This window comes from Amblyomma mixtum, chromosome 3, assembly GCF_055824585.1.
Source record: "Amblyomma mixtum isolate Tamu chromosome 3, ASM5582458v1, whole genome shotgun sequence".
Taxonomy (NCBI): Eukaryota; Metazoa; Arthropoda; class Arachnida; order Ixodida; family Ixodidae; genus Amblyomma; species Amblyomma mixtum.
In genome coordinates this window covers 394,007,953-394,032,397 of record NC_143014.1, presented here as the reverse complement: position 1 = coordinate 394,032,397, position 24,445 = coordinate 394,007,953, and the positions used below count along the sequence as shown (strand labels likewise).

The window sequence follows — 24,445 nt, the reverse complement described above, 5'->3', positions numbered from 1 at the left end:
GCCCCAACCGAATGAATGTCTACGCGATCAAAACTGAAAGCACGTCTCGATTCCGCTCATTGTCCCTGCAGCATCACAGCGAAAATAAGCAAAGTGCCTTTCAATGAAGTTACTTTCTCTACCGTGCAGAGTGCAAAATCCGCTCGTAGCGTACGCTAGCGATGGACCCTCATGACGTCATGGCGCCACAAACATGACACCACGGCGCACTGAGGCTTCCAGGAGAGATTCTCGCGTCCTGAAGGAATACGAGGACCAAGGGATATAATTTTTGTTTTAAGACAAAATTCATTCTGTGGCACTTTCTAACTATACCGATTCTTGTTTGGCAGCAAAATAAGTAATTATTACTCGGAAGATTAAATTTAAACGCGAAAAATATTTCCTTCCTCTCCATACAAACTCAAGACGTCAAGACTAAAAGCGACTCCGTAAATCCCATTTGATAGTGAATGGCGGCCTAGCCTAGCCTCAGAGATCCGAGTTGAGAGTTGAGAAGGTGGTGGCGCTGTTTGTATTTTGTCTTTTGACCATGTCTAACAAAAAAAATCATCGGTTGCAGTGAAAGTAGTCTCTGCGTCCTCACAACACGGTACGGTGCTCTAGCAACTACGATTCGCCCTCTGTGTTCATTTCCGGTAGGGCAGCAGGCGCTCACCAGCAATTCGGGCGAGGCACCAGTCGCAGCACGTGCACTTGTCGTCGAAAGAGGGCAACTTAAAGACGCACACACCATCGTTGAAGGAACTGCACGCAGCGTTGGTGCAGAGGTTCTGAGTGCAGAGCAGCCCAATGTCTGAAAAAGAAGAGGAGAGTCGCTCCCTAAACACTGGTTCCCGCCTGTGCGACTACAGCAACGAACGTCGCACCCACTTGTTGCCCTCGCAGTCACGTAGGTTTTCGTTAATCGGTGATTGAATTCGCTGCACTAAACGTCCTTGCCTCTTCGACAACCGTAGCCAAATAGTGAAACATCAGCGATCTTGGGTGGCACTTTGTAAAAATCGAACACTGGGGGGTGCACTCTGTGTGAAATCCAATTTAGTACTAAAGCGGCGCTCACTTCCCTACAGCTTTCTAGAAACCTGGATGTTGTCTAATCAATTTTTGTTTGTATTTTTATTTGGAGATCCGTTGTAATTTCTAGCGAACGTACCTTATGCTCGACCGGTGCCTCCGCAGTTGGGATGGATGCGACTTGCGCCTCTGTAGCAGCCGCGGCTGCAAACGACCGTGGTCGCACGCAGTCGACGGCAGCGTGGCTTCCGCTGCATCTGCGGCACGGCACGGCTCTTCGCACCCTTCTGAGGCACGCCCGAACACGCCGCACCTCGAGCAGCGGGAGATATGGCATTCTCTTCTAATACGGGCGGCAAGACCGCACCTTCAACACAGGTTCGGCACGACTCGATAATCGCACATGTCTGTGTATTCCTGCACCAACAGAAAGTTCCGAATTGGTTTCTTCATTTCAATTCTTGCTGCTCCGATTCCCGCGCCAACTCCTGGACGGCCCTTAAATGAGGGTTCGTGCACCTGTTGCACATTGCCGTATGATGACAAGGCCGCTGCTAGCTACGCATCAGACACCCAAAGAGCAAATGGGAAAACGGAAGCATGGATAATTTCTGCGCCTACACTCACAATGGGGACTGAGACGCCGTTGAGGAGAATAGAGGCCCGGGTCTTGAGCTTCGACGCTGCGCTGTCCGAGGCAGCCGAAACGCCGAACTTTACCCTCCCCATGTGGTCGAGGGACTTGATACCGGCAGTGCCTGTGACAGTTTCCAGTGCGCCCCGCCGTGGTGGCTCAGTGGTTGCGGCGCTCGGCTGCTGACCCGAGAGACGCGGGTTCGATCCAGGCCGCGGCGCCTGAATTTCGATGAAGGCGAAATTATAGAGGCTCGTGTGCTGTGCGATGTCAGTGCACGTTAAAGAACCCCAGGTGGTTGAAATTTCCGGAGCCCTTCACTACGGCGTCCCTCATAGCCTGAGTTGCTTTGGGACGTTAAACCCCAATAACCAAACCAGTTTCCAGTGCGTCGATGACATCGTCAACGGTGCTGCCCTCAGACGCAAATGAAATTAAGACAGAATACAAGGAAATAAATTAAACTCGAAGTGGTTGTTTCATGCCTTCCTCTGTTGTCACGGGTCACGCAATGAAATGAAAATCAATTGCATTTTCTGAGCTTGAGCACGGAAATACATACCCCTCTGCTTGGATTCGTGACATCATAGTTTAGTTGGTGAGAAGATACCTTTTCTCAGCAGATTATCAGCTGCTCTCTGAGACACGGTAGATTGTGAAGATGTTTGGTTTAGAACTTGAAAGCGCAGATAGAGAAAACTAGGCATGCAAGCGTAGAAGTTTAAGCGCTCAGAGGCGGGCACAGAAGTTAAACGGAACACTGACATCAAGCAAGTCATTCCCTGAAGTCTGAGGACAGATCGCATGTATTACACGCACCTCGAACTATGCGTGCTAGATACCGCAATATTGAAAGTTTGGAGCTTTCGTTTTGTGTGCTCCACGTCCTTCTCAAGTGTCTTGTACTCTGCAAGACTAGAAAACTACATTTCCGTGAGAGGTACGCATACCAGATTTCTGCGCACACCACCACACGCGATCATCATCCGGTTTAGAGCGTGTGGTATCCTTTTTATTTTCTGTAATTTCTTTATATTTAGTATATGTTATCATCGCTAACCACTTGTACATCCGATCACAGCGCGTCATCAGCGACATCACTCTGTTCCTCTGTAAATTCCATGCCTAACTCTTACATGTGCCTAGAACTTAAGCAACTGTGCGGAACAACGAGGTGTCCAGTGAAGCTTTAAAAAACTGGTACCTTTAGAAGTCATTTAACGTTAGAAACTTTTATCGCGATAGCATTTAGTTTGTCGTCTCGTAAAATAGTTCTGGCTTCTCTGTCAAGAAATTACTTGATTAGTGTGGACATGTCACCTGTTGTTGTGTTCTCATTCCAACCTTCCCACGAGATTTCACTAGCACATCGTGGCAGGTGGACAAATAATGATTGGCCCCGAAAGGTCACGTGAGCTTGCGACGTCCTCACAACCTGGCCACCATGGCGCATGGCGACCAATATGATGGATTGTGAGCAGCCTGCCGCGGGTGGTATGCGGAAGTGAAGTTAGTTCACATAAATTCAATGAAATTGTGAAATTCTCACCGTGACGCATTGCATGAGCCTTACGGGTTCTCGGGAAAGGCAACCTGAGCGTCTCCAGCCCTACACGTTGATCTGTTTGAAGCAGTCACCTGCCGTGCAGTGGCGCATCGAATAAAGCCTGCACCACTGCTCCAGTAGTGGTATGAGGACTTCCTACGTTCTATGAATGCGATTTAGATGGTTGTGACGTCACCTCAACAGTAGACTGATTATAAGGCACCGCCAAATTTGAAAATCTGAGGACCCTAACTATTTGGAAGTAGGAACACCCTAAAAAATGGGTTAGCGGACAACTCCGGGTTTTTTAATGCGAAAGCATTTATAGGCGATGTCGGTGGGGTCATGTGACCAAAACGCGTCCGCACAACGTGTCCGCAGCAGTCGCGACGTTCTCAGAAGAGGTAGCATCAAACGAGTAGCTGTAATCGAAAGAGGATGATGTGAGGATGCTGCGCAAAAAATGTCAATAGGATGATTAGCTAATTAACTAGGGCAAAAAATGGGTAGAAAAAGTAAAAAGGGCGCGGTTGTCGATAAAGTGAGAGGATGGGAAAACAGCCGTAGACGGCAAAATAGTGGGAAATTAGGGAAATGAGTGAAAATAAAGTTTAGAATGAATTGGAATGTATTTCAGGAGTGATAATGAATCGAATAAAAAGCTTCATTGACATAGATTCATTAGTTAAATAACATCAGCAAAAACCATTGGACGGTTGGATAAGCTGAACGGGGATTTAGTAAGTGGACAGGAATGCACTCACGGCGCCAAATTTGAAAAATCAAAATTGTTGATTGAGACAAAAGTATAACCAGAGTCAATAAATCGATTTTTACTTAATGCGTAAAATAATTACGCTAATTCCGTAGCTAAACGAACAAACAAAAAGAACGATAAAGATAGGCGACGAATGCCGGGGAAGCGTCAGTGCTTTCGCATTCTTCTAATGCGAGTCGCCGCAGTGATCTCTAATTTTTTGAAAAGATGAATACAAATCATGTTTAAAATTTAGTCGAGATATCCCGCAGTGTAATACAAACATATTATTTTGATATGTTACCTCCACAACTGTCCACACGCCCTTCCCTCCGGGGAAAAAACTTTTTTAAACTACCATGCACGAGTATTTAAAGAGCAAAAATGAAGAAATTGAAACCCAGACTGGGTTTCGACCAAATGATGACGTCACTAGAGAGCATCCTGTGACGTCACGGATACTGTTGCAAAATTTATCGTGTGCGCGTTGATTGCCCGAATTAGCGACTTAATGAGAGATTGACTCAATATTTGTCTCGAATGACGAAAAGCCAGCTCGAAATTCTGAGGAGGAAACCCCAAGGTAATATCAGCAGCTGTGTGTCCAGCGACGTCACACATGCAAGGCTGCCTGCGATATCTCCCCGAGGGAGGCCACAAAATCCGGAAATTTTAAAATTCGTTCGCCCCGCTCATTAATTCTGCACAAAAGACCTGAAAAATGCGGAGAAAGTACCATAACTGTTTCAATAAATTCATAAGAGGCAGAAAAATGGTCTAGTTGCCTTTTAAATCAGTTGAGAGGAGTTGGTTTACTTAATCCAATATGACAATCCAATGCAACGCATTCAAAAATTCGAGGTGATGAGTCATGCATGCCATACGTTTACAGTGCTGGCTGCAAGAACGCAATAACATTAGACACTTACTGTATAAAGCTTAGCTGGCAACCTCTATGCTATTGGATTTTGTTCTTTCAGAATGCCGTTAAGAAGATCGCCGAGTGTTTTGGCCCTTTGGCCTATTTTAATAATCGAAGTAAATAACAGGGCACCCTCCCAAAACATGGTTGCATAAATCGCGATAAAAGTTTAATGAATGCATGAATACAGATAATGTTTAAAATTACAAACGTATTAACTACAAACGCATTGTTTTTCATATGTATCCTCGATGAATGTCCACAATTTTAATGAAGCCAAATGTCCCTTTGACTCGCATAGATTTTTCTTCGAAGTATTGTTTTTTGTGTCAGAGTATGCTTCCTTTTCGAGGCCTCGCCTCCTCTTCGCCACACGCGTGCTCCCCAGGCTGATACACATGGAGGATTCTCCTAGGCAAGCACTCAAGTACAAGTCCACTAGAAAGGTGCAGCTAGGAGAAGCTACACTCTGCATTCTTTGTGATCCACGGATGCGACATCACTCCCTCCAGGCTTGCCTTCCTCCTCGGAGCGAAGGCCCTATTTAATCCCTGCCAATGATGAACGCTTTGCCCAGACGAAGACAAGTCCCCTTGTCGAAACGTTGGCTCAAGCAACCTGAGGTTTTCCCCTCCCTTGTTCATTTTGGGATCTTGAAGCTTTCTTGAAGGCGATGTTATTGGTGATCGCAGTGACAAAGGCAGAAAAGTGGTTCCAGTCGTTACTGGAGTGTGAAAAAAATGAATATATGACATCCGATAACACAGACTTTAAACATGGGGTCATTACGTGATGAAATATAGGGCTCATTGTAGTGCTCGTGAAAAGCTGAACATCAGTGCACCAGAGGAAAGAAATAGAGTTGTAAACCAGAAAACACGACTTTCTGTAGTGTTGAAACTGAATGGTAAAAAGAAAGAAAAGTTTATAGCAAAGCAAAAGAAATATCAATATTGTTGTGACAAATTTGGCATCAAAAAAAGTGCATTTGAAATGTTAAAAATACCTTGCCATCCTAATATCACTCACGAATTTTAACAAGAATTGCAGGCAAATTTAGAATGTGTGGTAAAATAACTATATTGATTCAAATTTAATACGTGCCTTTGCTGCTCTGCCAATGCCAAAACTGGTAAAAAATTTTCTTGAAACATGTACCACCTAGAAGCACAATTTGAAACACTTTCTGTATAACATGTCCATACGTCTGGATTGTAAAGTTGACATTTCGGGGCATGGTCAAAGGTGTCTACCACTCATGTTAATAAGACAGCAAGAGCTGAGTTACAACTATCCAACATTAAAATGATCATTAAACTGTAAGATCAAATAGCCTCAGTTGAAGGACTCATTGTGGTTCTGCAAGTTCCAGTGGTTCTCGCTAAGCTTGTCCCAACAATACATGATCCCAGCACTTCAACAAACCTTGTTAGCAGAAGCACGAAGCTGGCAGTGCACAAAGTGCCATGAAATTGCGGCCGACCATGCTCATGTCGAGGACCTCATTTCAACAGCAACTAACATACACAAATATCTACACAGTAGCAATGGTAGAGAGAGGGTGTGGTAGATGGTCCTTGGCGATCACAAAATGAACAAAGGAGGGGAAAACCTCAGGTTGCTTGAGCCAACGTTTCGACAAGGGGACTTGTCTTCGTCTGGGCAAAGCGTTCATCATTGGCAGGGATTAAATAGGGCCTTCGCTCCGAGGAGGAAGGCCCCGGGGGTGGGAAAGAAAAGTGGTGTGAGAGGGGATGTGTGTCAGGAAGGGGAGGGAGGTGAATCTTGATTCGTTAAGCTGCAATAGTGGAAAAACTTATATCCAGGGGGTGTGTAATGAACAAAGGCTTTGAAGGTGCTGCGACCGGGGGTTGGCGCTGGATGGACCTGAAAAACTCAGATAAGAGGATTAGTCAGCGTGGTACAGGGAAATGAGAACAACGCAAACAAAATAGGCTGACCCTGGAAGGAGAAAGAAAAGGGGGGGGGGGCATTTCCAAGGAAGGAAAAGGCGGGGGGGGGGGGGAATGGCTCGAGTTCAGAGAAAGCCGAAAGGTGGGGGCGGAGGGGGTAACAGGAATGTCATGGTTTCCGAGAACTGGTAGTAGGGGATTAGGAGAAAGAAAGAAAGAAAAAAAGTGAACAAAGAGAGAGGGTAAGAAGGCCGGAAATGGGGTGGAAGATATGACATAGGAAGGGTGCAAAGAGCGATAGTATACTCAGAAGTACTTGTATTTGGGCGTGTTGGTTCATAACTTTTCAGGAGGACACAGGGGCGCAACAAAAGACACCGACATTTACTACATCGCTTCTACCTACCCCTACGCCCTGAGCCACCGTGGACCCCCTAAAAAAGCTACCGCTCGGCCTCCCAGGCGCCAGCCTCTTCTCCTACCCTTCCACTGGGCTTTAAATTTAGCAGCGCCACCTAGGCAGCGCAGGTTGCCCATAGACCGCTGACAGAGAGCAGTTTGCTCTGTCCACTGCAGATGGCGCCACTAGAAGGTCCACCACTTCTGGCCTTCGAAGCCGGCGTTAGCAGCATCGGCGGGCAGTGCGAAATGCTGCTGCGCAGCTTGTATACTCACGTCAAGTGACTTTTAAAAACTCAGCTGTGACACGGATGCCATGGGTACTGTTGAATTAATATCTAGAGCTAATATCCCTGTGGTGTAGTGTCGGAAAAACTAGACGCGCATGTTACATAAAGGAAACCACTACACAATTGCCGCCGTATTTGGAGTAGCTGTCTTGAGAGTTCATGCTGCTTGCAAGCAGAACAGAACAGGTTATCTTCCTCTTTACAATGTGCTGTTCCACAAATAAATAAACATATCACAAACGCCGCGCGCCAGTTTATTTCAGCGCCAGCAGTCGCTGCGGGAATGGCACCTTTCTCACAGTCGGCAAACACTGGTCCAATATATCGAATGATCGGTGCTTTTTTAGACCTTTGCAATAAATGCTTCCTTGGTGTTGGCACAGTGCTCACTAAACTGTCGTGCGTAATTAAAGCTAACACGGTGGAAACGGCAACTGGGCGTTTGCAAAAGTACTCAGAGGAGGCGCTGTTGTCGCCCAGTGCAAAGCTCTACAGAAGTGCGCTAATGCACGGGAGAGCGGTGAAATTTATCATGACAGGACTTTGTATATTTCCGCTTATTCCGGCTAGCTGCATCTGCGGGGGGCTGGACTCCGGAACACTTTCCAGTTTTACTTAGCAAGAGAGCACGGTCGACGGTCTCCAAGCTTCTGAAGGGGTCCTTGAAGGACATCCACTTTCTTAAGAAGCCGCAATGTTAACGGTGGATAAAGTGAATATCGGGACAATCGGCCGGCGATCACATGCACGCGGACGGTCGGTTGTAATTCGCTTGCACAGTGGAGCAGCGAACGTTCTTGATTGCTGTGTACACATATTCCTCCATTCGACAAAAATATCGAGCTCTAAAAAGCAAGCATTCAGGCATTAGCCTGCTTTTAATCTGCAGTTCAACGACAAGTTATGCAGTCCGCCAACAGCGTTAGAAGATGAATTGACTGAATAAATATGAACACGCAGGTAGCTGACCGCGGCCTGTTGAGACATTCGAGCCGATGCGGGCAGTCTGAAGCAGACAAGTAGACGAGCTGGTTGAAGCGAACATTTTTCAGCACCAACACGTTCTGTGCGGACTCACACGAATATTTTGTGCCATCCTGCAGCTCGTTATCCACAACGACAGCCGGAGAAGCGTCTTGCAGCCGGGCACCAGCGCGCCGGCAGCCGTCGAAACGACAAGGCCCGAAGGCCGGCGATGGCGGAAAGGTCATGTGGCCAAATATGGCGACGCCCATGTGCACTAATGCTACTAACGCCACCCGCGCGCGCGCGCCACCAAACATGACTGTTGCCGTCTGCACATGTCAGCGTTCTCCTATTGATCACGGTGCACCGCGGGTAACCTTCCCAGATTAGAGGGAAAACACAAAGAGAACTTTAGTCTCCCTACGTGGTGCGAATGCGTAAGCATTAAATGCTACTGTTTCGCTTCTGCTGGTTTCGTGATCCTCACATGTTAGCCGTTAACCGTAGACGTGGCCTAGTGGTTTGGGCGCCCGCTTGAGCTGCGGTAGGTGGCTGGTTCGAAACCCACCGCCAGGCATGTCTTTTTCTTGCATTTGTTTTCCTGGCTCTGCGGACACATTCTGCTCAAGATACGCATGAGGCAAGTAATGCGTACGCATTAATAACGTGTTTTTTCTCTCTCTTCCTATTGCCGTGGTGGACACAGCAAGCGCGCCTCTCGCAAGAGTCTATGCTGTTTTCTGAAGCCTCAAGGAGCACACGTGCAGCCCTCGAGATTCATTGCAGCTACGCGAGAGCGCCGTGTCTGTTCCGCGTGCACTCATACGGAGCCATGGCAGCCATGGCGCCATCCTTCAGCGCGGCGCGGAACCCATTGTAACTAATGAGGGCGGCGGAAGTTGGTGGCATAACATGGCATCAGATCAGTCGCTACGAGAACTTTCAGAATAGGCAAGTGGTGAAGTACACTTGGAACTACTAGAGGGGATAGAAAAAGGAGCCGGAATTCAAGGTTAATATGTTTTTCTCATTATTGCGAACGCGCTGTTACACTGAAGGAAAAATTGACATAGATTATCATCTAATGGCATATATCCTTGATTTATTATGAGCTCATGCATATCGTCGAATGTAGCTTCAAGATGGCGCATGCTAGATGTTTGAGGGGACGCTCTCAGTGAGAACCTTTCTTTTAATGCATAAAATTGAACTGTGAGGCTGCATAAGTATACAGCAAAGTATTTTCACTGCCGATGTGCCTAATCTGCGCGCGAACATTTAAAAGCTGAAATATTTCTAAACTAAAGCTGCGCCGCCGCCGTTATTTTGCGCGTGCAGACTGGCTGTCGTCATCAGCCTCAGGTGATATGGCCAAGTGGAACTGCGGCCCCATCTTCAGGACCTGGTTAGCGCACATGACGGAGGCGAAACATAACAACGGAAAGAACACGCCGTGTGGACCACTTCAGACATCATGTGCGGGAAAAAAATCTAATATGTAAATATTTTTGCCAAAAATTTATTTAGTATGCCGAAGAAATGTCACAAAAACAAACATTTTTGGCTACTTTTGGGCTATGCAAAAATTTCGCTTTTGGCTACGTTTGGGCTACTACGGAGGTCAATTTGGCAACCTGAGGTCGAAGCGATCTGGCAACCCTGCGACCGGGTCGCAATAAAGATTTGGTTTGGATTTTCGTTATTTCCACCCCGGTCGCAATAACGCCGGAACGTTGGGCCCAACAACAGCAACCCGAAGCCGGAGCCTTTTATCCACGCGGCTCGTGACGCTTTTTCATCGCGCGCTCCCAGACGTGGCACTTCTGCAGAACATTCTGGGCCGCTGCTTGACTGCTCTGGTAAGGACGAGGAGACGACGGGCATGCGCATCCTGACTCGTCATCTCGAGAAGCTGCGCATCTTGCACCTGCTTTTGGCGGAAGCCCGGGGCATGCAGATGGCCATCTCAGTGCTGGTGGCAGTGTGGCACGACGTGGCGGCCCTGGTGTTCGGCCACCTGCTGCTGCTGTTCCTCATGCTGCGTTCCGGGGTGCTCCCAGACCACCGGGTGAGCGACGGCTGGCTGGCCTACCCGTACACCGCCCTCCACAACTGGTGCCAGCAGGCCAGGTGTGATGAGTGCAGTGCAATGCGCTTTTAGCTTACTGTCATCAGGCGTCAGTAGTCTCTTGTGCTTGAAGTCTTTCACCGACGTGTACTAATTTCCCCGAGACCAGTTCCTTGCTTTGCAATGGCCGACAAGGAAAACCAGCCACAGAATGCAAGGGCTGCTGACGCCATACAGAGGACGGCAAGCACCGATTCCGACTACAACAAAAAAAAAACGATCTTGTAATGGAGCCTCGACGAATTCGAGATTGGACGACCCTTACCCAAACGAACATTCGGAAACGTATACCTGGCATGAGAGAATAGCAAATACGTCATTGCACTGAAGGTTATGTTCAAGTCCCAGTTGAAGAGCAACAACGTTGAGCACCAGCTTCGAGGTGAGATCGAAATTCAGCTATACCTCAGACATCATCATATCCTGAGACTGTATGGTTACTTCCACGGTTTATCTTATTCTGGAATGCGCACCCAAAAGGGAGCTATACAAGGGGCTCACCAAAGCAAAAATGTCTGACAAGAAGAAATCCGCTGCTTCCATCCATCAAGTTTGCAAGTACTCCAGTATTGCCACAGAAAGAAAGTCATACACCGTGACATAAAACCAGAAAATATCCTATCGTTTTCAAAGGTGTGCTGAAGACAGCAGACTTTGGCTGGTCTGTCCATGCTCCCTCCTCAAGGCGTTAAACCCTGAGCGGTACCATGGATTGCTTGCCACCGGAAATGGTTGAGAACAGTGCTACAACGAGAAAGAGGATCTCTGGGCTCTAAGTGTTCTAATCTATGAGTTCGTTCTCGGAAAACTTCCTTTTGAAGCGAGCCCCGCAAAAACTACCTATGACAGGATCCGGCGTGTGGACCTGAAGTTCCCTGCCCATGTCTCTGGTGATGCCAAGGATCTCATTTCTAGGCTGCTGCGGAAGTAACGGAAAGAAAGGCCAGCCTAGGGGAAGTGATGTCACATCCATGGATCACAAAGTGTGCAGAGTGTAGTGCCTCATAGATGAACCTTTCTAGTGGACTTGTACATGAGTGCTTGCCTAGGACAAATCTTTGCGAATCAAAGGGACATTTGGGTTCGTTCCAATTGTGGAAATTCCATTCGTCACAGATACATATAAAAACAATACGTTTGTAATATACTTTTGTAATTAATACGCTTGTAATTTTAAACATGATTTCTATTCATGTATTCAATAAACTTTTACCACGATTTATGCAACAATGTTTTGGGAGCATGCCCTGTTATGTAGTTTTTTAAGATGGGCCAAAGGGCCAAAACACTCGGCGATCTTCTTAACCACATTCTTGAACAAAATCCAATAGTGTATAGAATTCCTGCTATGCTTTATACAGTAAGTGTCTAACGTTATTGTGTTTTTACAGCCAAAACAGGAAACTGATGGCACTCATCACCTTGAATTTTTGTGTGCATTGCATTGTATTCTCGTATTCAATTATAGTAAACAAACTCCCCTAAACTGATTTAAAGGGCAGCTACAGCGTTTTCCTGCCTCCTCTGAATTTATTGAAACAGTTACAGTACTTTCTGCGCATTTTTGTGGTCCTTTGTGTCGAATTAATGAGCGGGGCGAACAAATTTTTAAATTTACGCATTTTGTAGCCTCAATCGGGGAGATGTCGCAGCCAGCCTTGCGTCTGAGACGTCGCTGGACGCATAGCTGCCGATATTATCTTGATGTTTCCTGCTCACAATTTCAAGCTGGGTTTTCCTCATTCAAGACAAACATTGAGTCAAACTCTCACTTAGTCGCTAATTCGGGCAATCAGCACGAACTCGATATATTTTGCAACAGTACCGGTGACGTCACAGCATGCTCCCTCATGATGTCATCATTTGGTCGAAACCCAGTCTACTCGTACTTGGCATTTTAAAAAAGTTTTTACGCCGGAGCAAAGCGTGTGTGGACAGTTGTGGAGAAAAGATGTGAAAATAATACGTTCTAATATACTGCAGGATATCTAGACAAAATTTTAAACATAATTTGTATTCATGTTTTCAAAAAATTAGACATCACAGCGGCGACTCGCATTGGGAGAATGCGAAAGGATTAACGTGTCCTCGGCACTCATCGCTTCTCTTTATCATACTTTTTCTTTATTAGTTTAGCTACTGAATTAGCTTCATTACCTTATGCTTTAATTAAATGTCAAATATTTACTCCGATTGATTATACTTTTATCTCAATCAATCATTTTGGTTTTCAAATATGATGCCGTGGTTGCTTTCCCGACCACTTACTATACCCCCGTCCAGCCTATCCAACCTTCCAATGGTTTTTGCTGATAATTAACTAATTAATCTAAGTCAATTAAACTTTTTGTTTGATTCTTTATCACTCATCAAATACGTTTCAATTCATTCCAAACTTTACTTTCACTCTTTTGCCGTCCACGGCTGTTTTCCCATCCGCTCACTTTATCGACATCAGTGCTGTTTCGACGTTTTTCCTACATTTTTGGTCTTAGTTAATGAACCAATCATCCTATTGACATTTTTTGCGCAGCATCCTCACATCATCCTCTTTCAATTACAACTACTCGTTTGATGTTGCCTCTTCTGAGAACGTCGCGACTGCTGCGGACACGTTTTGCGGACATGCTTTGGTGACACAACCCCACTGACATAGCTTAGAAATGCTTTCGCATTAAAAAACCCGCAGTTGGCCTTTAATCCCTTTTTTGGGGTGGGCCAACTTCCAAAATATTTGGTGTCCTCAGATTTTAAAATATGCCGGCACCTTATAATCAGTCTACTGTTCAGGTGACATCACAACCATCTCAGTCGCATTCATAGAACGTAGGGAGTTCTCATACCACAACTGGCACAGTGGTGCAGCCTTTATTCGATGCGCCACTGCACGGCAGATGACTGCTTCAAACAGATCAACCTGTGGGGCTGGAGATCCTCAGGTTGCTCTTCCCAAGAACTCGTAAGGCTCATGCAACGCGTCACGGCGAGCATTTCAAAATTTCATTGAATTGATTTGAACTAACCTCACTCCAGCGTATCATGGGGGCAGTCTGCTCACAGCCTGGTACGTAGGTCACTATGCGCCATGGTGGCCAGGTTGGGATGACGTCGCAAGCTCACGTGTCCTCTCTGGGCCAATCATTATTTTGCCACCTGGCATGATGTGCCAGTGAAATGTCGTGGGCAGGTTGGAATGAGAACACAACAACAGGTGACATCTGACCAATCAAGGAATTTCGTGACAGAGAAGCCAGGACTATTTTATGAGATGACAAGCTAAATGCTCTCGCATTAAAAGTTTCTAACATTAAATGATTGCTAAGGCTACCCAACATTAAAGGCTTCACTGGACACCTCGTAGTTCCACGAAGTTGCTGAAGTTCTGTGCACATGTAAGAGTTAGTCATGCACTTTTCTCAGGAACAGAGCGATGTTGCTGATGATGCACCGAGACCAGATGTACAAGTGGTTAACGGTGATAACATAAACTATATATAAAGAAATTACAGCAAATAAAAAGGATACCACATGGTCTAAACCAGAGGATGATCATGTGTGGTGGTGTGTGCTAAAATCTGGTATTACGTACCTCTCAAGGAAATTAGTTTTCTAGTCTTGCATAGTACAACACACTTCAGAAGGACATGCAGCACACAAAACAGAAGCTACAAACTTTGAAACCTGTGGTTTCTAGCAGGCATAGTGGGAGGTGCATGTGCATGTAATACATGTGACCTGTCCTCAGTCTTCAGAAAATGACTTCCTTGATGCCAGTGTTCCGTTTCAATTCTGTGTCTGCCTGTGAGCACTTCCACTTGTACCCTTGCATCCAGAGTTTTCTATATCTGTGCTTTCAAGTTCTAAACGAAACATCTTCAACATCTACCGTGTCTCAGAGAGCAGCTGATAATGTGTTGTGAAAAGATAGTTTGTCGCCACTAAACTATGATGGCACGAAGCCAAGCAGACTTATGTATTCCCGTGCTCAAGCTCAGAAAATGCAATTCATTTTCATTTCATTACGTGAGCCAAGAGAGTAGAGGAAGACATGACACAACCACTTCGAGTTTCATTTATTTCCTTGTATTCTGGCTTAATTTCATTTGCTTTGCGTACTTACTTGCGTATTGGAAATTTTTTGTCCGCCCGTTGTCGCTTAAGTTGATTATTCTAATCTACCGGCACATTGAGTTAACCTGGTTTCAGTGCAGTGCAGAGTCCCTTTGTGGCCCACCGCGTGGCACACGTCGGGTTACAGGTGTGGCTCTGATAGGCTGCAAGACGAGGACTCCTGACGCTCCTCGTGGCCTGATTGCGCTGAACAGGCTCCATTTGTGCATTTATATATCCTGCATTCAACCCAATGGTTCCCATTTATGCTTCAAAGCTGTACGTTGGCTGCTGCTTTGCTGGGAAAAAGTACTGCAGTTCGAACAAACACTGGATCATTTCAAATGAGTTTTCAAATATCAGCCAGGTTGCTACAATCGTGGCACTCCTGCCACCAAAGCTGAAAGCAATGAAAATATAGCATCTGACACAACTTCGCCACACGCTCTCTTCCTCTGTTCAAGTGGTTATACCATTAATGACCCCGAATCTGCCACCTCCGTAGCTGGCACGTAACAATAATTTTGAAAAACTGATGTCAGAGTAGATTCACTGCTGTGTCAAACTATTTATTTATTCATTTACAGTATACCCTGCAACACCGAAGCATTATAGCAGGGGAGTGGGCACTGCATCAAGTGACGAGTGCGCGAATATAATCGCATCAGAAGGGAGGGATGACAAAGAAGCAATGCATCAAGATCAGTAGAACAGAAAGAAAAAAAACACACACACAAACAAAAACGTGCATGCGCTTCAGGACAAAGAGTATAGACAACAGTTTAAAAGAACAGTGCAATTACAAATCACTGATTAGACTTAAAAATGCATCTTGGGGAGCAGCCACAACTTCCACCGGCAACTTATTCCATTCAGAAATACTACGGGGAAAAATACAATATTTCATGTAGTTCGTTTTGCAGGTGATTTCGCGTATTTTGGAACTGTGGTATCTTCTGTTTGAAACATAACGGGGAGGTTTGAGGTATGTAAGCTCGTCAATGCCTGTCGAGTCAGTGTATATTGCAAGCAGTAGTTTCAGGCGGTGCTTCTGGCATCTTATGTGTAGCGGTTTTAGTCTAATGTGTTTCTTCATTTCTGTAATGCTTAAGTGTCCGGAGTACTCCCTTGATATAGATCTGGCAGCGGGGTTTTGTATGGCTTCTTTTTTATCAATCAGGTACCGCTGGTGGGGATCCCATAATCTGAATGCATACTCTAATTGTGGCCTTACGAGTGACTTATATGCTGTAATTTTAAGAATCTGAGGGGCAGTCCTAAGGGTTCGTGTAAGCGGGCTAAGCATTTTCCCAGCTTTTTTTGACAGTCGTGTCAATATGGCTTGAAAAAGACAGATCTGCTGTTAAAATAACATATAAGCACTTAACTTCATTTACCTTTGTGAGTATGGAATTGCCCAATTTGTAGGTGGGTTGATTTTAGATTTAGTAAATGTTACCTGGGAACATTTCTCTGTATTCAGGCTAAGTTCCCAGTTTTGGCACAAGGAGGCCATATTGGTTAGGTCTTGCTGAAGTGCATCTGAATCACGTTTGCAAACAATGCATTCGTCTGTAAATACTCTGATTTGTGAGGAAATGTTTGAGGCGATATCATTGATGTAAATTAAAAAGAGTAGCAGTCCAGCACAGAGCCTTGCGGCACTCCCGAGGTGACTTGAGCAAAACTAGAATTCTTGCATCCAATAACTACGCTTTGTGTTCAGTCGTTCAGGTAGTCTTAACCTTGATGACTTATGTATCCAAGTTAAGAGTACTCATTTTATGTATTAACAGATCATGTTATACGGAATCAAAGGCTTTGTATAATCAAGGAAGACTACATCAGTACGCATTCCTTTTGCAGCAGTGTCTGCAAGCTCATGAAATAGTTCAATCACCTGAGTGGTGTAGCTAACCCCTTTATGGAAACCATGCTGATTACTGGATTCCATTGTGAAGAAAACTCAGAATACCCGACCTCTCCTTTTCAGTCTTCCTTAGATAGCTCCAAATTGCTTTTGCATTTGTCTTAATAGATTCAGCGAGTCCGGAAAAGCACGTATCTTTGGCGGTAGTGATAGCTTCGATATATTCTGTATGTAGCTCTTGTCGACAGCGCTCAAGTTTGTTTGAAGGAATCTTTTTATACTTTTGGCAAGCACGAGTCCTTTGTTTTATCTTCCTTTTAAGTTCATAAGTCATCCAGGGCATGTCTACTTTTGGTTTATCTGAAATGTATTTGAAAGGTAAATATTTTTCAATCAGTGATGACAGCATGTCTTTAAAAGAATTCCATAGAAAGTCTGGTCTGCACTCTCGGATAAATGTTGTGAGAAAGCCTGAAACTCTGCTCCCATACGCAAGCTGATTTCATTAAAATTTGCCCTGCGGTATTCATACACTTTGCGAGTTTCATGAGCAGCAGGAATTATTTGTGGCGGAGTAAGCATTGCAGTTACAATCTTATGGTCACAACTACCAGATGACACACAAACATCATGAAAACACTCGGGTCCCTGCAGAATAATAGGTAGAGGACGTTATTTCCGCGTGTGCCATTCACAGCATATTGATCAAACCCATATTTGCAAACCATATCAAAAAATGCTGAGCAGGTTCCGTCTGAGCGCGTGCTCTCGTCCCAGTTTAAGTTTGGAAAGTTCGTCTCCTGCTAACACTATGTGATTAACAGGAAGTGAAGCCAGCATATCATCTAGTGTTGTGATAACTTGTGGTCGAGCCCCATCGCTGTTGTTCCTTTATCAGAAGTGAGGAGCCTGCAGCAAACTGACTCGTGATTGCTGCTTTGCACATCAATTGGAGTACACTGCAAGATTTTCGTAACTAAGATAAATAATCCGCGGCCTCTACAGTTCCTGTCTTTTCTACAGATCTGATAACCGGAAAAAAACAATTCACTGTCGCTCAGTGAGTCGTCCAGCCATGATTCTGTAGCAAAAACATTTTCTGGGTTGAGCATCTGTACCAAACCATAAAACTGATTGATTTTGTTTTTAATGCTTTGGCAGTTTATTAAGAGAACAAAACGTTCAGAATTTTGGGACTTCCTATTACTTAAGGCTGTTCATTCCTTACTTAGCTTGTTTACAGATTGGGTATCCTCATCCAATCTGAAAGCCTCTCCATTTATAATTAGTTTGTCATATGCCAGGGGCACCTTGTCCTTACTGCTAAGTTTTCTTGGCTTACCAACAGCCCAGAGCTTCTGACAAATTTCTCTGACACACTGAGTAGTCCCGTGAGATTACATAATCAGAGCCTTTTAGTTTATTGACGTTGATTAGGACTAGTTCGATCTCCTTGTATGATGCAAAGATTGCAATGATTGGTCGTTTACGCTCAAGAGTGTTTGCTTATCCTATGGGCCCGCTGAATCTGCCCTATGGTCACTATCCTGGCAACGGTTCCTAAAAAAGTTTTCGGAACTTTGCCAGATTTCGTGTGGTTCCTTGCCTTCGAAGCCATAGAAAATTAAATTCATCCTTCTGCTATTATTTTCTGAGTGATCTACTTTTTTGGCTGTCATATCGACTTTTCCTGAACATATTTGCGTACCGCTATTTATACTAACAGTCTCACATTCGTTGATTTTGAGAACGGCTATCCTTGATTCTAGTGACTCTAACCTTACCCTGAAATCACCCATTTATATTTTAAAGCTTGCTTTGTCTTTCCATTATGTTACTTAGCCTACTAAGAATTGTTGCCTGACCCTCTAGCAAACATTGAAGGATAATAGCCAATCCAGGGCTGGGGTTTTGTTCAATGTCACCCGACAGCAACAACAGTTTGGTGAAGAACCCCTTCACTGACAAAACTACATATCGCACATCCTTCGTGGGAACGGCAGATCTGGCGAATTTGGGCATATTGCAAGCAGGTGTGGGAAAGGTCGTTGAAGCATCAGCTGCTCGACACAGTGAATTGGCCTCCTCAGAGATTCTCAGCAGCAGTATTAGCAATGATTCTTTCTGGAGAGTCTCCACTACGTAAATGGACAGCTCGAAATGAATGGGTCATAACATGAACTTCAAGCTCAATAGCAACTTACTAAAATATGTAAATGCATAAACTTGGCAACTGGCAAAAGCAGCCTGAAATTAAACAAATTCACAATTAACAACATGCAATGTATTCCCCTTTCCGCAAAATGCAGTTTCCCTCTGCATTCTGTTTCCTTGTGTCTGTTTCATGTTGGCAGTCTAAATAGTAATCAAAACGTCAACCAGTGCATTGTACCAACTACAATGCTCAAGTGACAAACATCATGTGGCTGGCGTCTTGAATTCGCTCTTGCCACTGAAGCCAGTTTTGCCTGCTGACATATGCAAATAATTTAACACAGCCAAAAGGCTGCAGTAATAGACTCTAGGTGCATTCACCACATTAGAGGTCAGCTCACATAAAGATTCTTTGATAACTTTTCTGATCTGGCTGAATGCACTGGAATATTTCTAGGGAAAACTGCTCACTACAAGTAAAGGAACAGCTCTTATGGTGCCAGCTCCACATGAAGTACCCAGCACAGAAAAGGAGATCAAGGTAAAACTACAATGCATGCAACAAAATGGCACTCAGCTCCTCAGGGGTTGAAAGCATCTCCCATTGCTGCCAACTCCACAAGTTCCTTGAAAGCAAGCTTTCCGAGTTTCCAAGCCAGTCGGTGAACAGTTTATGACCAGCCCCTGAATTCATAAAAAAATACATCTGACAATGGCTTGCACTAAAGCCACCTAGGAACATGATTCCCAATCTGACACTTCCTTAGGCATGCCCTGTACTGCTGCCATGTCAGATGCAAAAGTCCACTTGTGCAGACAGTCATCAAATTACACACAATACCTAACTTGCAATAGTGATTCAGCACCTGAAAGATGCTGAAAACAAAGTGAGTGAGTGAGTGCAGGTGAAAGTTTCTGGAAGTAAGCTTTCTGGGAGAGATTACAGACAACCCAACCACTAAAGAAACAGCACTAGAAGAAATAAGCAAAGTAAAGCATGCTCGCCCTGAAGAAAACGTAATATCATAGTTTTCGGCTACCTAGACACATATGGTAAATTACTCTAAAACTTCGCAAAGAAAACGAAACTGCGAGGCTGAACTCAGCAGACAAGTCTGGTTTACCAACAGCCGGCACACATAATTCTCATCTAAAGGAGAATTCTACAGGCAGGTGAAAGAAACACCAATAGGAGCCTCCACCTATGTTGCTCTAGCAAATCTAACTATGGAACACATCGAGGAACAAGCTCTCAACTCACTCCAGCCATAGCCAAAGGCTTTCCTCGGGCATGTCGATGACTGCTTCTCAATCATCAAGAGATTCCAAATTCAACATTTTCACCCTCATTTAAATTCCATAGCAGCGAGTGTTCAGTTCGCACTAGAAGTGGAAAAAGGAAACTTCTTTTCGTTTTTGGATGTCCTCGTAACCCGAAAACAAAGCTCCCTTTCGTTCTCTGTCTTCTGCAAACCAACCCATTCAGCCTTATATCTGCACTTCACTTCAAACCACCCAACAATCTACAAGACACCAGTTGTGAAGAAATCATTACGAAGAGTTCAAACACACTGCAGTATAGAACCAAACAGAACAAAAACCTGATATTCAAGGACCTCATCATAAACGGGTACCCAAAAAATTTTATTCAGATAACCAGCCACCTCCAAAAAACCGAATATGTGCCAAGAAATCAACCAACAGCAGTTAACCAGACCACAAAATAGGTCACTCTTCTTTATGTCTGAAGGCACCAGCGAAACTATCACCCGTATCCTGAAAAAGGTGGCCTCCGAGTAGCGCACATGCCTACGAAAACTGGGGCACTTTCCCCACCTGCTCCCAAAGACCGGCCATGGAAAGAGCTCAAGCACTGCTTACAAGATTCCTCGCACCGACTGCGAAGCAAGTTATGTAGACAAAACAAAAAAACAAATAAAGAATTCGGCAATGCAAGAACACCATATGCAACTTCGCAACAAAATGCAGCCCAGTAGCCAGACATTCTGAATACGCCAACCATAGAACAAACGTTCAAGAAACCACCCCACTCGGAACCAAAACAAATAAACAAAAAAGGTTCTTATTCAAACTTTAGCATATTCAAGCTAATCAAAACAATCCCAACCGCACACAGTGCAGCCTATCCCCCTGTGGACGCGCTGACTTTGCTCCACAGCTCACGGAAAAAGAAAAGACGCGGCAGCTGTCCCCACACTGCCTGGCACCATTACTCACAGCCGTAGACCGTAGCAGAGCCTGTGTCAAAACATCCTTACACCCTCCCACACCCTTCACCACACCAGAATCCTTTTTTGCCCACTGCGTAGTTAGAGACAAGCCCACAGCACCTGCGTTGCATCCCAGCCAGAAAAAGAGCCGAGCTGGCTCCAAAATGTTGGGATATTGAAATTGAAAATGAATTGGCTGAAGATGTGTTGCAGTTTACCACAAGTTATCAAACCAAACCAGACAAGCAACTCTCAAACTGCTTATTTTTACGGTGTTCAACAAGAATGGGTTCATAACAGTGAACAACCGATGCCACTATGTGCATCGGAATACTTTCATGCTTAAGCACCCCCTCAGTGCCTAACGGCAGCACTTCCTCAGGCAGCTTACGAGGAGAAATGGTAGCCAGTGTCACATGCCTTGTGTGTAGTGCATGTTACCAAGCAACCACAGACATGTTTTCTCCAAAAAAGAACTCGCCACAATGGGAGCATGCATACATAATGAGTTCTACTTGCCCAGGCTTATTTACACACTGATAACCCACAGGCCATCGACATCGTTGTTCCCAATAAAGTACGCCAACGCCATCACGCTACACTTCAGCCAATCGGCGAATGCTACCATACAATTTCACCGTTGGGCCCACACAAAAAACACACACATAGTGTCAGAGAAGGCACTTGCAATGATTGGTGAAAAGCCTGCAGCAATCATTACACAGTGTGCACCTACGACTGGTGAGCCTAAGCAAGCCATGCTGCAAACTGAAGCAACTGCACTCATCATGTGCTGCTATAGACAAGCGTCATGTTTGTAAACAAAGGTGGCGCTGCGGTCAGCAGCGACATGGGGTGTAGGCAAAAATGTAGCATGCCCACCCCGCACCAAGCGATGCTGCCTTAGAAACCAACTCGCGTGCGCGAATATTTCAGAGCGTACGCATCGCTTGTGGTTAGAAAAATTTGTTGGTGACCGGAGAGCAGTTCAGCACCTTTTCAACCTGTTCGCCGGACGGAATTACCTGGCGATGCGCTGCATAGGCTTCCTTCTGGGCTCCTATATTTGGCAGCAACGGTGCGGCTATGGCGGCTGACTATAGGTTGACTTATTAAATGAAACCGAGAAAGCCCGAGGTATACAGGTCTGCAGTCTCAACAATTGGGGCGATACAGCATACCCGATCGCTAAGTGCAAGAAGAAGGACGACTGGATGCACGACGCGGGGCAGCTTTTTCCCATGACAAACCTTTGTGATGTGCCTGCTCTCGACCAGCCGCTTCAGTGCGGTGAACGCCAAACACTACTGGACACTGAAGCCATGAAGTTACTTTGAATGAGTCATGCAAATGCGATCTTCACTGGTAATGTCTGAAAAAATGCTCTTTTTGTTCGCTTCGCTTTAAGAGAGGTGCACAGGCGAATGGATAGAAGTCTACCTCGAGCTACAATGAAGTTACGTTTGCTCTGCACAGCAAAATATTTCAAGTCATTCTGATTGCAGGCCTTATTCTGCTCGATAACTGGTTTTTGGTCTGGTATTTGCTGTTTTCGCCAGGTTCTGATTGACCAGTAATTGTAAAATTCAGGTAATATGGGAAATAACACTGCATGATTTTGCCGATACCTTAGTGACGTTAATCGTTTTCTAGCATAGGTGGTGAAAAAACGTACATGTTGAAGCTCGTGGAAGCGAAAATAGAGAAAAAGCTACGCGTCATATATTCACTACCGGACTACAGTGCTGCTTCAAACGTCGCGCTTAGTGGTCCGATGAATGCTGAAGGCGACTGGCAGCAGCGGTTTTTTTTTTGTAGCTCGAAAAGATGCCCGGGACATAGTCCGGGGGACGCCACCTGAAAACGGTCCCCTGCGTTCAATTTACAGTACACCAACATGGAATGTTGCGTCCAGACTTCTCGTAATGACAGCCCAATAACGCGAAAAAGCTGGAGACGTTGACTCTTGCACTGTTCGTCGCGCGACTGAAGAGCAAACATGTGGATCAAGAGACGCAAACTATCATAATTCGATGCAGAAATGCAATACTAGCAGCGCGACCGATCCGTCGCCAAACTTTCCCGCTCCATGGTCGCTGCGCATCGCTTTGGCCCATATCTAAATGCCATAAACTTGAGGAAACTTGTGCCGCTGCCTTTCTTCAGCATTGCGGTTCAACCACCCGCACCACAACTGGCCGGAATATTGCCAAATGCATTCAAGAACGCGCAAGCGTGGCATACCCAAGGCACACGGTACCACCTTTTGCATACGCAACAAAAGTCACTGCCGACCCCAGCGCCACCGCATCTTCGTGACGTCACGGCCTGACGCTTGTCTATATGACGACATCGCGCAACACGCAGACACCCACTGAAGTAGCTCAGCTGGTCAATGCATTGTCCTTATGATCTGTGTAGTTGGTGTGATTCCTGGTTGTGGTCGCCACAATGCAATGGAGACCAAATGAAGAATTTATTCCCCATGTGCTGCACAGTGATAGCGCAAGTTTAAGTGCTCTAGACAACTGTAATCATTCTAAAGCCCTCTAGTGTGGCATGTGATAACCCACCTACAGCTGTGGGAAGTTATGCACCAAAAACCAAATCATACACCTGTCCCATATATTGTCAACCCATGTTAAAGAAGCCCAAGTAATGAAAATTATTCCAGGTTTCTCCACTACAGTGCACCTCAAAGCAAACATACATCTTCAGTGCATCCAAACAACAATACACAGGAACTAGCATTGAAAGCACAAAATATACACAGACACCAAGAAACTTGTGCAGGGACTCTTGCTCACACAATCCCCATCTTCAGTTTGCTTCACGACATAAAAGCACACCATCTCTGCTGACTGCAGACTTGCACTGCCCATGTCACTAGAGCCATCTTGATGCGATGCGCCTTGTTATGTGGGTTTGCACAGGTTGTGCCTGCAGACTGCCTCAAAGCGGCTTGACAGGGATGGTGTAGCTGATGGCAGCGTACTTGCCTGGCACTGCCACAGCTGCCACTCTCCACGAGCTTGTCAACGATGCTGGGGAGCTGGCTGACATAGCCTGCATTACATAGATGCAAACAGAAAGGAACCCATGAAAAAAAAAATGAAATCATAAGCAACACTGCAAAGAGCTGAAAATTCAGGATCTCTATACCCACCCAAAAAAATATCAGGGCTTGCAGCCCTGAACTCGACCACTCCAAGTGCCGCAATCATTAGGGTAACCTCCGCTAACTTCAATCAGTTAAGAATGATATACTTGATCTTTCTCTTTTCAGCCCGTACATGCTTACAGATCTTTATCAGGGCATCAAGATGACTGTCCCAATAGCATTCTCAAAAGTCAGTGTTACTAAGCCCCCAACTGTCCAGTGTCAGAACATTATTACAAATTTCACCATTCCTTTACTTACGAAAGAAATAAACATGTAATCAAATACTTCTGTGAATGCTCTCTGGTGTAAGTACTATGAATTGCAGTCACTCCTTTTCCACTCTTC

At 45.2% G+C, this 24,445-nt stretch overlaps 1 protein-coding gene across 1 annotated transcript in view; it reads right to left on the bottom strand.

Moving 5' to 3' along the window:
• Window positions 1-15,234: 15,234 nt before the first annotated feature.
• LOC149357219 (uncharacterized) overlaps window positions 15,235-24,445 on the bottom strand; it is a 44,533-nt gene continuing 35,322 nt past the window's right edge. The window contains exon 8 of the mRNA XM_089584480.1: window positions 15,235-24,003. The gene's annotated coding sequence lies outside the window, so the exon portion shown is untranslated. The remainder of the gene's footprint in view (window positions 24,004-24,445) is intronic.